The following is a 16,513-nucleotide window of genomic DNA, read 5'->3' on the forward strand; positions in this document are numbered from 1 at the left end:
TTTACTATCAGGAATACACATCATATTAAATGAAATGTAGCATAAAATACACTGATATTTTTTCAGGTAAAAACCTACTTTTCATGCCAAGGAAGAACTGGAGATAAGCAGTAAATATTGAAACCATTTTAATGCTTCAAATATTCATTACATTTACTTTTGACTGAGTGATTAATTTAATGAGTTATAGATATATTTTGTGACATATCTTTTACGTTGCCACGAGTCGATTAATCGCAATTGCTTGTATTGTTTGTAAGATTATACCAACTTCCCATCCCGCTCTAGATTAGGAATGTTCTCTTTAACGTTCTGTAAGTTCTTCATCCTTGAACATGCCAATTTGTTTATCTTGCTAACGTCTTCTAGCACTTACCATACGTTATCTTTCCGTATTCCGAATATTCCCGCTATAAACATTAAAATGTTATTATTTACCGATATTCAGCAGCTCTGTCATTTTTATCATTTATCGAATGCTAATAATTTACTTGCCATTTTTCATGTTGTTCATTGTTGTTTGCTTTTTTGCTGTGTTTTTGTGTGTATTCTTAGTTTCTGTTACTCTTTTACTCTTTTACTTGTTTCAGTCATTTGACTGCGGCCATGCTGGAGCACCGCCTTTAGTCGAGCAAATCGACCCCGGGGCTTATTCTATCGGTCTCTTTTGCCGGGGACGTAAACACACCAGCATCGGTTGTCAAGCAATGCTAAGGAGACAAACACAGACACACAAACACACACACACACACACATATATATATATACATATATACAACGGGCTTCTTTCAGTTTCCGTCTACCAAATCCACTCACAAGGCATTGGTCGGCCCGGGGCTATAGCAGAAGACACTTGCCCAAGGTGCCACGCAGTGGGACTGAACCTGGAACCATGTGGTTGGTTAGCAAGCTACTTACCACACAGCCACTCCTACGCCTTAGTTTCTGTTAATATGAAATTGTTATTTTTTTTATTGCAATTCTGTTTCCCCGTTAATGCAATATGATATTCAAAAGTTTCTGCCTTTTTATTGGATGTTTCTTATGATTTTACTCGTTTTACTGTTATTCGTTAGTATGTTCCACTTAACAGGTCATCAGTAATAACTTTTGCTGTATTTTAAATATTCGCGTTATTAGATTCTTTCAACGTTTTTCTTCGATACTAACAACAGAATATTAGAAAAATAAATAACTATAACATCTTTATTCTCAATCCGATACCAATTTCTAAACTGTATTACATTGCTTCTAATGAAAACCCGATAAAATTCATCCAGGTTTTATATATATATATATATACTCTTTTACTCTTTTACTTGTTTCAGTCATTTGACTGCGGCCATGCTGGAGCACCGCCTTTAATCGAGCAACTAGACCCCGGGACTTATTCTTTTGTAAGCCCAGTACTTATTCTATCGGTCTCTTTTGCCGAACCGCTAAGTAACGGGGGCATAAACACACCAGCATCGGTTGTCAAGCAATGCTAGGGGAACAAACATAGACACACAAACACACACACGCATATATATACATATATACGACGAGCTTCTTTCAGTTTCCGTCTACCAAATCCACTCACAAGGCATTGGTCGGCCCGAGGCTATAGTAGAAGACACTTGCCCATAATATAATATAATATAATATAATATATATATGCATATATGCATATGTATAAGTACATACTAACATCTATACATATATATATATATATATATATATATATATATATATATATATATATATGCATATGTTGGGCAGAGGACGTCTTGAAACGTGTACAACAAAAAATACGAAGTACGAGTACATGCAATATGAACTATTCCCTCGAACAAGGAAAGACACAAATGGAAAACAAAACAAACAACATAAGTTGTTGGCTGCTTTTCTACTCTTGTATTTCGAGCATCTAACAACAATATACACTTTTGATAATACAGTTACTCCTGCATATACTTGAATTTTTTCATTACTTGAATTTTTTCAAAATATTTTTTCAATGAACATTAAGGTTTCACTTTGTTACTGGATTGAATCATAATGTTCCTAAGTACCAGTAATATACTACGGTATCTATAATTAGCGATACTCTTCAAGTCTTATTTAGAAGTTTTTATAAGATTATTGTTGACTTGTTATTAAGGAATATTTCTAATAGCTAATAGATAAAATGGCAACTTATGAAATTACAAGTATAGTTTTAATACAGTTTCTTTATAAACTTACCGTTTGTTTATGTCTGCAGAACATACCAAAGTACACTAAAATAATTACTACGCTATTGAAAAGCCAAAAATATTTTGATGAAGAATATATTTCTCAATCTAGAAAGAGCAGTAACTGATCTCGGAAATATAAATACTTCATCTTGCAATATCAGTAAACCTACAATCAGATTTTCAGCAGACATCCAATAGCTATATGTTCTGGTCTGACAAGAGAAGTAATGTTCATAGTTATTAAAAGAAACAGTTGGATGCAATGAAAGAAGCATATTATCCTATTATAGAGACAGAGCTTAGCCTGAGAAAATACAGATATTAAAAGAGTGAATTCTATTTACGCAAACAAACACCAACACGTATTTACCTTTTCGCTCACCTTTGTAAGCAAAGGAGTTTTTTATGCATTTTTGCATGATTGAAAAATGTTTTGAACAATGGTGTTATGAACAAGAGGAAAGAAGCTCATAAATGCCAGTTTAACAACAATATTTTTCAGTGACGACATCGATACGAACCTTTCAATGAATTCCAGAGGAAATATACTATATTGAAATCAACATGAAAAATGGCATTAGTTAGATTGAATCTGTTAGTTTTAAGTTCATTGTTTATAAATAGGGCACAGCAAGGGTACCAGAATACAAAATATCGACCTCCTTTTGTCGATATTTCATCCAACATGCCATTGATACGTATTTCTGTCTGTAAAGCCTCTAGTTTCTAGAACATCCATAAAAGTTAACATTGTGACTTCGAATTCTAATAACAATTGAATTCCTCCCAAATACCGATTGATTTATTTCAAAGACAACAATGTTTGTGGTGCCATTAACAAAATGTAAATAAGATTTCTAGCGTATGCGCTAGAACTCAATTTTGGGAAAGAGATAGAATAGATTATATCAAGTGGTTTTTATATTTTATCTTTCCTAGGAGGAAAAGGAGAGCGAAGTTCGCCCTCGGAAGTTTTGTATTTAGAATGTTATAAGTAAATACAAAATGTATTTTGTCTATCACTCGACTGTTTCTGCCACCCATTCACTACCTCTTATTTTTAAGACAATCGGTGTGATATTTAAGGGTGACTGGTTTTCTACTTTTAGCAGATGAAGCGAAAAACTTGTTGATTAACTGGTTTTGTTCATATAGGCGTGTTGAAGTTGAAAGTATCTTTTATTCCTTCCTTATGACCTTTTATTCTTCTATCTGACTTTTCCTTTGTTCCTCCACCCACTTACCCATAATCTCTTCTATCTTTGTTTCTATTTCTTACTTTTTCAGTCTTTATTTTGAAGATTTGTTTCTTCGGATATTCTTCGTTTTCTTTCAACCACAAATATCACTGAAAATTTCCCAAAAATGTGCTTTTGATATAGTTTTGTATTCTTTTATTTTGTATTCTTTTATTTTGTATTCTTTTATTTTGTATTCTTTTATTCTTTTACTTGTTTCAGTCATTTGGGGGAGGCCATGCTAGAGCAGAAGCTTCCAGGATTTTTATCGAACAAATCGACCTCAGGACATATTTTTTAAGCCTACAACTTATTCTAACGGCAACTTTTGCCGAACCTCTAATTAACGGGGACATAAACACACCAACACTGGTTGTCATATGATGATGGTACAATTACAGACACTTAGACACACACACGAATATATACATACATATATACTTATATATACATATATATATATATATATATATAATATATATATATATAATATATATATATATTATATATATAATATATATATATATATATAAATATAGTATATGTATATATTATATACAGATGTATATACATACATACTGATATTAATTATGCATAATGATTTCTGGTAGATTCGTTCGAAGAATTTGCCGGCATCTTTTTGCTGCCAATAAAAAAGACTGCGCTTGCGCAATGGATTTGAAAAAAATTAAAATGTATAAGCAATAAGACACATGCTGGATTGGCCTCTTTGTTTAGATATTTAATCTATGACGTCCATGTTGGTGAAGACTTCGCTTGGTAAATTATTTATATTTACTAAAATAAGTCAGAAACCATGGTCCAGGAAAGACATGGTAAATGTTTATATTTTTCACTTCCTTCGAAATTAGTAGTTTGGACTTTAGCTGTTCTTTCTAGCGTAAAGGATTCCTATGATGGAAACCTCTTAATGTGTTTAAATGTACACTGTATTTTACATAAATAATATAGAGTCTATTGACTAATTTTTCTATACGCTAGGCCACTGGTAGTAAAAATTTCTAAAATCTTTATTACCTTGATATTATTAATTATGTATGTATGTATGTATGTATGTATGTATGTATGATGTCAAGTTACTTATGAGGCCCTCGCAAGTGCTACTAGTAACATGGAATCCAGTACAACCTGTTGCAGAGTCGGGTTGTCGGCGACTAAACCAGCACCTCCCGCTGTTGAAAGGGCGGATGAACATAGTGCAGACTCTCCAGCAATAGCACGGGAACGCAGAAATTCCGGGATGGTGTCCGGCGTGTTAGAAGACCACTGGGAGTGAGGTGTCCACTCAGCTTCTGTTAAAGCATTCTCTAGGAGAAGGTCACACTGATATAAAATCAGATATGCAGGGAATGACATTGGACATTTTGGAGACCTTTGGTTTGTGCTAGAGATCATGGCACTCCAACATCCCTGAGCCTGTGATTCATATTGGCACCATATATCTCGCTCTGGCTTGTCTCTGGATAATGTCAATAGGGTGGAGTGGGTCTATGAGGTGTCGTGCAAGCCTTATTGGACCTAAAACTCTGAACAGGCATTGCTAGCCTCTGCTCGATATGTGCTGCTTTTTTCTTTCTTTTTTCCCTATATGTATATATTTAACTTTCAGCATATATGTAGCTTTATTTTTAGTATATATTTATTTACTAGTAGTATCGCCCGGCGTTGCTCGGGTTTGTAAGGGAAATAACTATATAAGCATTTTTAGAGAGTTATAGCCAAAAAATAGCAAAAAAATGCATTAAAAATGAAAATAAAATGATGGTAATTTTATTTTTAAATCGTTGACTCATCTTAGACATTTTTAGAGAGTTACTTTCCTTATATAATAGAGAAAAAAATGCATTAAAATGGGAAAAAATGATGGTATTTTTTTTAAATCTTGGACTCATCGTAGACGCGCGCTAATACCCAGAAGGGCTCGATATGAATTACGACTATAAGATACCCGGTTTTAGTTAAACTGCACCGCAAAATGTGGGAGTAGTTAGGAATCTAAATCGTAGGAGACAGACACACAACTTCACTTTTATATATAAAGATTTTTAGTATATATTTATTTTATTTTTATTCTGATGTCCTACGGCGATGGGAAGCATGCACACCTGACGGTTTGGAAGCATATAGTCAGTGACCAACACATAAGCAGCCCATGATAGATATAAAGTCGTCTCCTTGTCGCCCAAGACAGATAGAATTCGGTTGCTGCATGGTTGTCTGAGCAGCTCCATTTGGAGAAAGAGCACTGCTCACTCGGAGGCCGTGGAGGTTCTAGAAAAGGTGAACCAAAAATTGCCCGCCTTTCTATATCTGGTCAGTATATCGCGACTGACGGATGTCCACCCTGCGCTCGAAAAACAAAATTACTTTTTTTTACAAGATCTGGATAGAACTTTTCATGTTGGAACGTGCACACTCTGTTGGATAACAAGAGTGATTGTAAGCCTGAAAGACGCACTGCACTTGTTGCCCACGAGCTGAGCCGCTATAACACTGATATAACTGCACTTTCAGAGACTCGTATAGAAACTGATGGTCAGCTTGAGGAAGTAGGAGGTGGATGCACCTTTTTTCGAAAGGGAGGCTGAAGGAGGTGTGCAGAGAGGCAAGAATGGCTTTGCAGTTCGATTTGATATCCTTAAGAAGTTGGGGGTATCGATCTTCTGGTCGCCTCTTTAATCAGCGCCGATTTGCTGCCAATTCAAAAGTTTTCAAGTCGCTTATTCGTGACCTTTATGCAGATGATTGTGACTTAGTTACTCATACAGAGGATAATATGCAAATTATGTGGCGAGCTGGCAGAAACGTTAGCACGCCGGGCGAAATGATTAGCGGTATTTCGTCTGCGTTACGTTGTGAGTTCGAATTCCGCCGAGGTCGACTTTGCCTTTCATCCTTTCGGGGTCGATAAATTAAGTACCAGTTACGCACTGGGGTCGATGTAATCGACTTAATACCTATATCTGTCCTTGTTTGTCGTTAATACCTATGTCTGTCCTTGTTTGTCGTTAATACCTATGTCTGTCCTTGTTTGTCTCCTCTGTGTTTACCCCATTGTGGGTAATAAAGAAATAGGATAATATGCAAATACTTATGAATTGTATTTCTTCTTCTTGCAAGGAATTTGGACTCAGCATTAGCCTGGACAAGACTGTTGTAATTTTCCAGCCTGCACCAGGAAATCCGTATGTGGAACCAGCTATCTTGATTGAACGAACAATACTGAAAGGAGTAGACAAGTTTGTCTACCTGGGTAGCACACTCAGCCGTTCTTGCTCCCTGGATGATGAAATATCTTTCAGGCTGCAGAGAGCAACTAATTCTTTCCGGCCCCTTTAGTCTCGTGTCTGGTCCCAGCACAGCATCAGAAGGCAAACAAAAATTTCTGTGTACCGTGCATGTGTACTAGCATCGCTCCTTTACTCATGCGAGACATGGATCCTTTACAAACATCACGTAAGGCTGCTTGAACGCTTTCATCAGAGGTGTCTGAGACTCATTCTGAATGTTGGCTGAGCAAGGGCCGGAGCAAAGCAGATATCTTGAGTATTGAGGCGATGGTGTACAAGCGCCGGTTACGTTGGACTGGATACCTTATTAGAATGAAGGACAGCAGGATCCCTAAACAGGTGCTATATGGGATACTTGTTAGTGGAAAGGGACCCAGGCAGAAATCAAGGTTGCGATTTAAGGATTGTGTCAAGTCCTCATTAAAGGATTTTGATATGCAGGAGACTGACTTGGAGAGCAATGCCTGTCATCGCCACAGATGGAGGAAGCAGGTTAAGGAGAGGATCGACACTTTTGAGAGAGCACGTATCATGCATGAAGAATTTAAGCGTGTTGTTCGAAAGCACACTGCTGGCGTAGTAAATGGGGAAAGCTTGGTTTGCAATGTTTGCAGTTGTGTATGCTTGTCAAGAGCAGGGCTCATTAGCTACCAACGGAGCATCAAAAAATAGTCCTAGAGTTAGTCCTATACTATTGTACTTAGCAGTGTTACTGGTTATTATATACAGAGTGGAAAATTAAGATAAATACAAGTATATATTGTTAGTTCCTTGGTACCATTCATCATTGGATGTTCCAAGTGTATTTGATGACTAACTGCAATGGATCATCAGAGAAGTAGTCCTTGCATTCTGTTAGAGATATAATATGCTATATACATATAGATAAATAAAGAGATAGATATCTATATCTATATCTATCTGTGTGTGCGTTTGTGTGTGGGGGGTGTACACAAGAGTTACGGAATGGAGTAGATAAATTCCAGGCTATGTTTAATGGCAAGCGCAACCTCAGGAGTGGTAACTATGCAGGCGAGGTGTTTACCGCAGGCAACTCTTCGGGCCGAGGATATCTTGATTAAATGAACGTCTGTTGCCGCAAAGGAGGTACACGTTAACGCATGGAAGATTCACTCAGAATGTTTGCCACTTGTCTGTGGAGTGCTCAGCTACTTGCACGTTAATTTCACGAGCCGGGTGTTCCGTTGATGCCAGTAACCGACGGAGTCCCAGTTACATATGTATATGTGTATATATATGCGAGTGTGTATGTGCGTGTCTGTGTGTGTATGCATATATAGATAAATAAATATTATTTATTTATTTATATATGCACACACATAAATATTAATTCATCATTTTTCTTTCAATTAATTTCTTGGACACAACCTTGAAGGGATTTTTTCGTCGAACAAATTGACCCCCCAGGACTTTTTGTTGTTGTTTAAGCCTAGTACTTATTCTATCGGTCTATTTTGTCACCAAGCTACGAGGACGTAGATACAGCAACACCGGTTGCCAAGTGGGGGACAAACACAAAGACACACACAGATATATGTTTGTTTACTTTAATTAAATTCCTCAAAAGAAAACCCTATTCCATTTTCACGGTTCCCTTGTCAATGTAACACACTGCATTTTCAATTATAGTCTATTTGTTGCCACGGCAACTATGACAGCAAACAGTTGGACACCGGACTCATTTCATTGGTTTATATATGATTTTAAATCTTGTTTATTATTAATTTTCCGAAAGGAAAGAAAATTGAACGCGATGTTCTTCATTAGCATGCAAGTCTATATGTGTTAAAAATTTACGAACAATCCTCGAGAATTGTAAAATCATCAAGTGATTGAAAGAAAACGGAAAAAATCCATTTTACCACCTGTCAGTCAGTCATCTCCCTTTCTTCCCCGCTATATCCCCCCCTCTGTAACTATCTATCAATCTCTATGCGCGCGTGTTTTTTTTGTGATCAGCTAGTTTCGAAAACGTTACTATTTTCTATTCTAGCTACGTCAAACTATAATGTATTATGTAAATTCTATCCAACTTAATCGATCTTGAAATAGAAGCTGAATTGAAATCCTACTAAAGCATTTCCGTATAACGAGTTGAAGTTTTTAGTCAATAGTGTACTCAACTGATAAATAATATGGTTGGTTGGGTGAATGAAGAGGGAATACTTTGAATACAAAGATAGACAGACAGATAGATAGATAGATAGATAGATAGATAGATAGATAGATAGATAGATAGATAGATAGATAGATAGATAGATAGATAGATAGATAGATAGATAGATAGATAGATAGATAGATAGATAGATAGATAGGAGATATATATATATATATACAGGCAGTAATTGAAGAAGTAAATCAAATAAGAAAAAATAGTTGCATTAATAAAATGTCATTAACATTATAACTTAATAATGCCTAATTTAAATAATCCATAGAGACCAAAATCGATATGCCTACGATTGAATTGGGATTGATGTCTTAAAAATTATATTTTAGAATAGTCAATAAACCCCTTATAGGTTCTGCCTACGGTTGACGCCACATTAACATACTTTTAGTAATACTTGCCTGATAATTAAGTTAATATTGACTTTCTATAAACAATTTTTTGTTTCATTGTAGAATCAGCTACACTTTTTTCATTGTATTTTATTATAACCACTAAATACACCTTAATTATTATATGAATTTTCACATCAAGTCATAAAACTTTGATTCAATAAGAAAAATTGTTCGACTTCAATCAAAAATTTAAAACATCCTGTTTCGCAATTGTGATTTGCTTTTATCCTTTTCTTTTCTGTTTTTCCGTTTATTTTCGTAATTAATAGAGATCATTCATGAATGAAGTCGAACACCCGATATCAAAGTAGGTTTCAACACATACTTTTAAGGAATAGACACAGAGGTCTTAAATTAAATTAGTTTATTCAAATTTAATTTTTGTTTGGAATGAAGGTGGAGAAATATTGAATATGGAGCGAGGTATTATAGTGGATATTTCACATAAAGTATATTAGGTTTTTATCAATAGAAACTTCTGTAACTATATAGTAGTAGTAGTAGTAGTAGTAGTAGTAGTAGTAGTAGTATAGTAGTAGTAGTAGTGTAATTGATTTTAGGGTGGAAAACTTCGCAAGGGTAGTACAGCTGATTAAATTGTTCCTAGCAATTTACTTTTATCGCCCCTACAATGAAGAGACTAGAAGTTGGCAATCGCGGAATTTGATCTCAGAACTTAAAAAGATAATGCTAAATAATCTTATGAATACACACACACACACACACACACACACACACACACACACACATACACACACACACACATACACATATATATATATATATACCCATACACACACATACATACATACATACATACATACATACATACATACATACATACATACATACATACATACATACATACATACATACACATATATATTATCCTTTCCTTTTGTCTGTTTCAGTTAATAGACTGTAGTCATACTGGAGCAGATACAACGGCCCTAGTACTTATTTTTCTTTAAACCGAGTATTTCTATCAGACACTATTGTGCAAATTCTTTTTACTAAATTAGAGGTGATATTTCTTTTGATGTGTTTCGGATGGCATGAGCTAAGCAGAAGATATTGCTTCCAGTCCGTTTGCTTATGTTAAATGTCAGTTATAATTTGGTTACTGACTTTTTTATCATAATATCCAAGAAAGGCGCTATTCTTTGCTATATTCCATTGTAACTTGAATGTTAGAGTTTATGTTATTTAGTATTGATTTAAATTCCAAAAGCTAATCAATGACCTTCTTCCAAATGATAAAACAGTCATCCAGGTATATTTTCCAATTTCCTCTTATATAGTGGTGAAACGGAAACCTATACAGAACACGTCTAAATATGAATGCATATGCAACTTTGATCTTAGCATGTATTTTAATTCATGATCATATACCCATCATTGTACATATTTCATCTCACTACTTTAGCTTTTGAGTTTTTGTGTATATATATTTATTTATCCCCCTTCTGAAAGATGAGCAATTACCTTCTCTGTCCCCAGTAATAACGATCACCAATTATTTCCCCTTAGATTTTTCTCCATATGGAATCATTCCTTCACAAACTTCTCCACACATAACATGGACTAAAATCTTCTCAAGAAAATACGTAATTACAATAATTTCAATGTCATTATTGGCGAAAGCGAAACCGGTCGACAAACAATATAGACTATATTAAAAAGTATATTACAACTATGTAAAGTGCATGCATTTTCTTTCTGATATATATATACATATATACATATATATATGTATATATATATATATATATATATATATATATATATAATATATATATATATATATATATATAATATATATATATATACAGGGTGTGTAAGGTATTGGAGGACATACCTTTTGGGTCATTGCTGCATTTTTTGCTAACTCTGTATAACCTTTGTTTCAGAAAATAATAATGGCACACCCTCAGCTTACTCAAGAAATGAAGAAGCATGCTGTTATTGTGGTTTTAAAGGCTGAGCATACCGATTTAGAAATATCTCGATTTTTAAAAGTTTTCAGACCTTTCGTCTACAAAGATTGTAAGAAGCTAGATGGAAGGGTATCACCAGTAACAAAGCATACAAAAACATTCTAAACGCTCTGAAATCATCAGAACACTTGAATTTATCCAGCAAGTTAAACAGACCATTGATCACAATTCCAGAAATTCCATGAGATCAATTACAAAAAATCTCCATCTGTCAGAAGGAACAGTCAGACATGGTGTCAACGAAGACATCAGATATAAGTCTTATATGATGATGAGAAGTCAATTTGTCTGAAAAAGCAAAAGAAAATCACTACATCAAATCTGAAAGGCTCTTAAACACACTGAAAACTCCAGCAGAAGATTTGATTTGGTTTTTCTCAAACGAGAAAGACATCGACCAATATCAAAATGTTAACAGAAGAAATGACAGATGGTTACGTGCAGACCCTTCTGAAGTTCAAAGTGTTATGCATACAAAATTTTCTGCAACTATCACGGTTTTAGAGGGTGTCAGCAATGAAAGACATGTGATGCCTCCTTACTTCTTTTTACAAGGCCTTAGAGTTAACTCTGCCACCTACATGGAGGTCCTGGAAATAATTGTTAAGCCCTGGATGGACAGTGTATGGAATGGAAGGCCATATGTGTTTTAGTAAGACTCTACTCTATCACACATTGCTCTACTAACAAAGGAATGGGTGGCTGAATATTTTCATGATCACAAAACTCCTAACATTTGGCCTCCTAATTTCCTACATCTCAATCTATTGGATTATTACATGTGGAGCGTTGTTGAGAGAGAGGTCAATGAACACGCCCATAACACCAAAGCACCAAAGATTCTTTGAAAGCTACCAGAGTAATGTCCAAAATGATCCAGGGCCACTTGATTCGAGCATGTAGATAAGTTAGATCTTATATAGAAGCAGTTGTTGAAGCTGAAGGTGGCTTTATTGAATAACATTACAGAAAAGCGGGGTTTTTTGTCCTTATAGCATTTTTTGATAAAGTTATGTTATTATATATCTGTATTTTTTTTTATAAGCATAAATCTGTCCTCAAATATCTTACGCACCATGTATTTACAGGGTGCAGTGAATATACTGTCGTCTAAATAGCCGAGAAATGAAAATAACACTGACATCTCATTTTAGAGACATATTTATCAAAATTGCATAAAAATATCTTGAAATGCTAAAGAGTAAATTTATTCCATAAAATTGCCATTGGTTTCAACCGCAGCCTCCAGACGACTTTAGAATCTTTTGCAACTCTTCTGGACGGTCTCCAGTCACCAATTTTTATTCCCCGTTTTATTCTTATTTCCTCTTATTTGATTATTTCTTTATTTTAGCGACTTCAGAGATATATGAAAGGTAAAGTCGACTTTGGCGTGATTTCAATTCAGAATGTAAAGAGACGGAACAAATACTGCAAGATGCTCTAATGATTGTCAGTCTATCCCCACACCACTCTACTATAATAAAATCTAGGACTCTTAACATTGTAGATGGCTATTCGACTGTTACTAATTATATCCTCTAATAAAGATTAAATACTACCGAATCAACTCGAGAAAAAAATTGCCGAAAAAGCCAAAGGATAATTGTGTAATACAGTGAATTACTTTGAAATTTATTGATCGTAAACTCGAGTAATTAATATATTGCAAATGTTCGTACTGGTCGGCTTTTGAATACCACGTGTAAACAAACGAACGAAGCACAAACCGATTCATTCTATGTATAATCAAACTAATGATGCGAAGCAGGAGAAAATGATAGAAAAACTGGGGGATAAATTTTAAGTAATACACTAACTTACTTTAAAATTTATTGATCATTACCTCATATACTTAATGTATTGTTAGTGTTTGAAAATCATGACGATCTATACACAGGATTGGATGTTCTACAAATAAAACAGAAAAGGCATAAATAGGAACGAACCTATTCTATTCAGCGTAGGAATACACTACGGCAATAAACTCGTGAAAATTTGAAGATAAAATAAACTTGATCTAAATGTAAAGTTGGATTTGAACAGGCTAGATAATTTACAATACATTCTCAAAGATAAAAAAAATATGTCAGAAATTGAAGTAGAACATCTAAATGAAAGAATACATAGTGAAAATACAAATTACGAACACAGACCAAACAACAAACATAAAAACATTGAGAACGTAAACCAAAAATGTAGATTTTAGCACATACTCAACAAAGTAACTGACAAAAAATAACAAAACCAAGCCGTAAAAGATTTATAGAATACCGACCGACATAGCTAAAACACAACGACAAAAAGAGAAAAAAATAAGTAAAAGGAGATATGATGAAGATGTAAGAGGCGGAAGTTATATAGATGGTTATGATAAATACAAAAGTGGAAATAATTATGTCTCTATGCACCATAGAATTGTTTACCAATCATATCACTAGGTTACATTCAACAGCCACTGTGTTTACGAAAGAAATTAGATCTCCTTCATGTAAAATATCGATACTTAAGCAAATTTAATTTGGAAAGTATTCATATCAAAAGTAGTGAGCAAATGAGGAAAATGATTTTCGACCTTTTAATAAAATCAGTAATGAACAGGAAAAGTTGTTTTTTTAAACTAATAATGAAATTCGAAGTAATATTACAAAAATATAGCATAACAAAAAAGAGGAGTGCTCGAAATCAAAGAACATCTAAAACACACACACCCCATCAAAAAAGAAAAGCTAAAATAATTCTGAGGGAAGGGGTGGTGGGTGAAGAAATTACAACAGACGAGAATGTTCAAAACATCGAATACAACTTCCACAATCATGGGAGGACACATGGCAAGAAGTCGACCAGACGCTACAAAAAATAAACTGGAAAACTTTGAAACTACTTCAAAAAGCACATAAGGGGCTGGAATTTTTTAAGATACTGAAGAAACCAGGAAAAAGCATCTAACTGTATCACTGAGAAGAAAAACATCCCTAAAATTAAAGAAACGATAACCCTAGAAAGTTTTCTTAGACTTAAATCCTCAGCGTTGTGAGACATAAGGTAGCAATCATTCTTCAGTGTGGTTAATATACCTCTTCTTTGTGCTCATGCGCGACTCTTCCTTGTGCATTTAAAGTCCTTGGGGAATGCCCAACGTCAGATGTTATTAGGTCTGGATTATTCAGTTTTCTTTCTTTCAGTGTCAATGTTATTGCAATTTTTGCATCACTGGAATTTGCTTAGCAGAAAGATTTTCTTATTCATAATTCTCTCTCGTCAAGCTATTTTGAGAATCTTTTTAAGTATAGCTGTATTATGCATCTAATGAAGAATATTATAACTATAGCTTATCACTGGGATAACTAGAACATTAATTCGTTATAATTTTTACTCATTCTTGCAATGTAGCAAGCTTTTTGGCCGCATTGCAAAAAATAAAGAAACCTTTAGAAAACATAACTGAAAAAAAAGGCAGAAGGGATGCTCAAAGGTTTATAGGATTGTAAAGATAACGTTTTGATCAGTATGTCATTTAGGTCGTTCATTAGTTGTTCTTTTTCTATATGAAGGACTGAGAAAACCATTTTGGTGTTGTAGGGCAACTCTTGAACTTTTTGCTAGCATTCTCTTTCGGATGGTTTTTCTTCTACAGTGTGTTGGCTTCTCGTATTGTTGCTCCTTGTCTATGCGACAATGCTGTTGAAGGAGATATAGAATGAAGAAGAGTCTAAGCATTGCATAGGTTGTCTACTAGAAAGCTTCTAATGATGTTCTCCAAAGTGAATTCACAAAATTTCAGCCATGAGTAACGTTGCATTAAAATAAGTAGCAACATTAAATATTTCTACCAAAAAAAATGAATTATAAAACTAACACCATATGTATTTGTAACTACCCTATATCTACACCTTTTTCTATCTGGCACAAATACTTTTATTCAACATGTTAAACCAGACTGGAATTGACTTCAGCTGCCATGGGAGAACAATCGACAAGCTTTTGTATGAGGAAATCATCAAGTTGTACGCTGCAGACATTAATCAACGAGAAACACGGCTACATATAGCATAGAGGTTTAACAGACAAAACGATATAAGATCTGGAGGGAATAAAATTAATTAAAATCAATAATATCTTGTTCGATAGAGAGATGGAGAAAATAAAATTAAACACATACCTACAAAAACTTAATGAAGTAAAGAGAGTCTAACACACACATATAAATGAAAGAACAGTTTAAGAATGCATACTATACACACATTCATTTAATACGTAGAAGATATATTTAAAAGTAAAAATTATAACGAATTAATGTTCTAGTTATCACAGTGATAAGCTTTAGTTATAACTAGCAGTATCGCCCGGCGTTGCTCGGGTTTGTAAGGGAAATAACTATATAAGCATTTTTAGAGATGTAAAGTATAATAGCCATCTCAATATGGCTAACCACGAAGGGGGGGTGTTACTGTGGCTTTTTACGTTCTGAGATTTAATAATAAATTTTTAGAGAGTTACTTCCCTTATATATACCAAAATGCATTAAAAATGAGAAAAATTGATGGTAATTTTTTTTTTAATCGTAGACTCATCGTAGACGTTCGCTAATACCCAGAAGAGCTCGATATGAATCACGACTATAAGATACCCGGTTTTGGTTAAACTGCACCACAAAATGTGGGAGTAGTTAGGAATCTAAATCGTAGGAGACAGACAGCACACAACCTTACTTTTATATATAAAGATATTCTTCACTGGATGCATAATACATTTACAAGACCAGAAAGAAAAAAAGAAGAAAATGAACGCATTTAGAATAGAGAATCCAGAATCTGATGCAGATTATATTTATCACGAAAACAAGTAATTAGGGGCTCTATGCTGCTAGAAATTAATATAAAATTATTTGCTGAAAGACCAAAAATACCTAATAAAAATCAATGGTAATAACATTAATAAAAGTAACTTCAAAATACAGACGAAGTAAAATGATAGTTCTATTTCATTTTACCCAAGTAAGATATATCTTTCACCCACAACAATCCGTAAGTAGGGAAAATTCCACATCTCGGCAGTTGTTGAAGTTCAGCATCTTAGAAATATGCATTATTCTTATGAGAAACCACACAAACATGTTCCACTTCTCTTCGCGCGTCTACATTATCTTTTCCAAATTGTTC

Source organism: Octopus sinensis, linkage group LG3, assembly GCF_006345805.1.
Source record: "Octopus sinensis linkage group LG3, ASM634580v1, whole genome shotgun sequence".
Classification (NCBI taxonomy): Eukaryota; Metazoa; Mollusca; class Cephalopoda; order Octopoda; family Octopodidae; genus Octopus; species Octopus sinensis.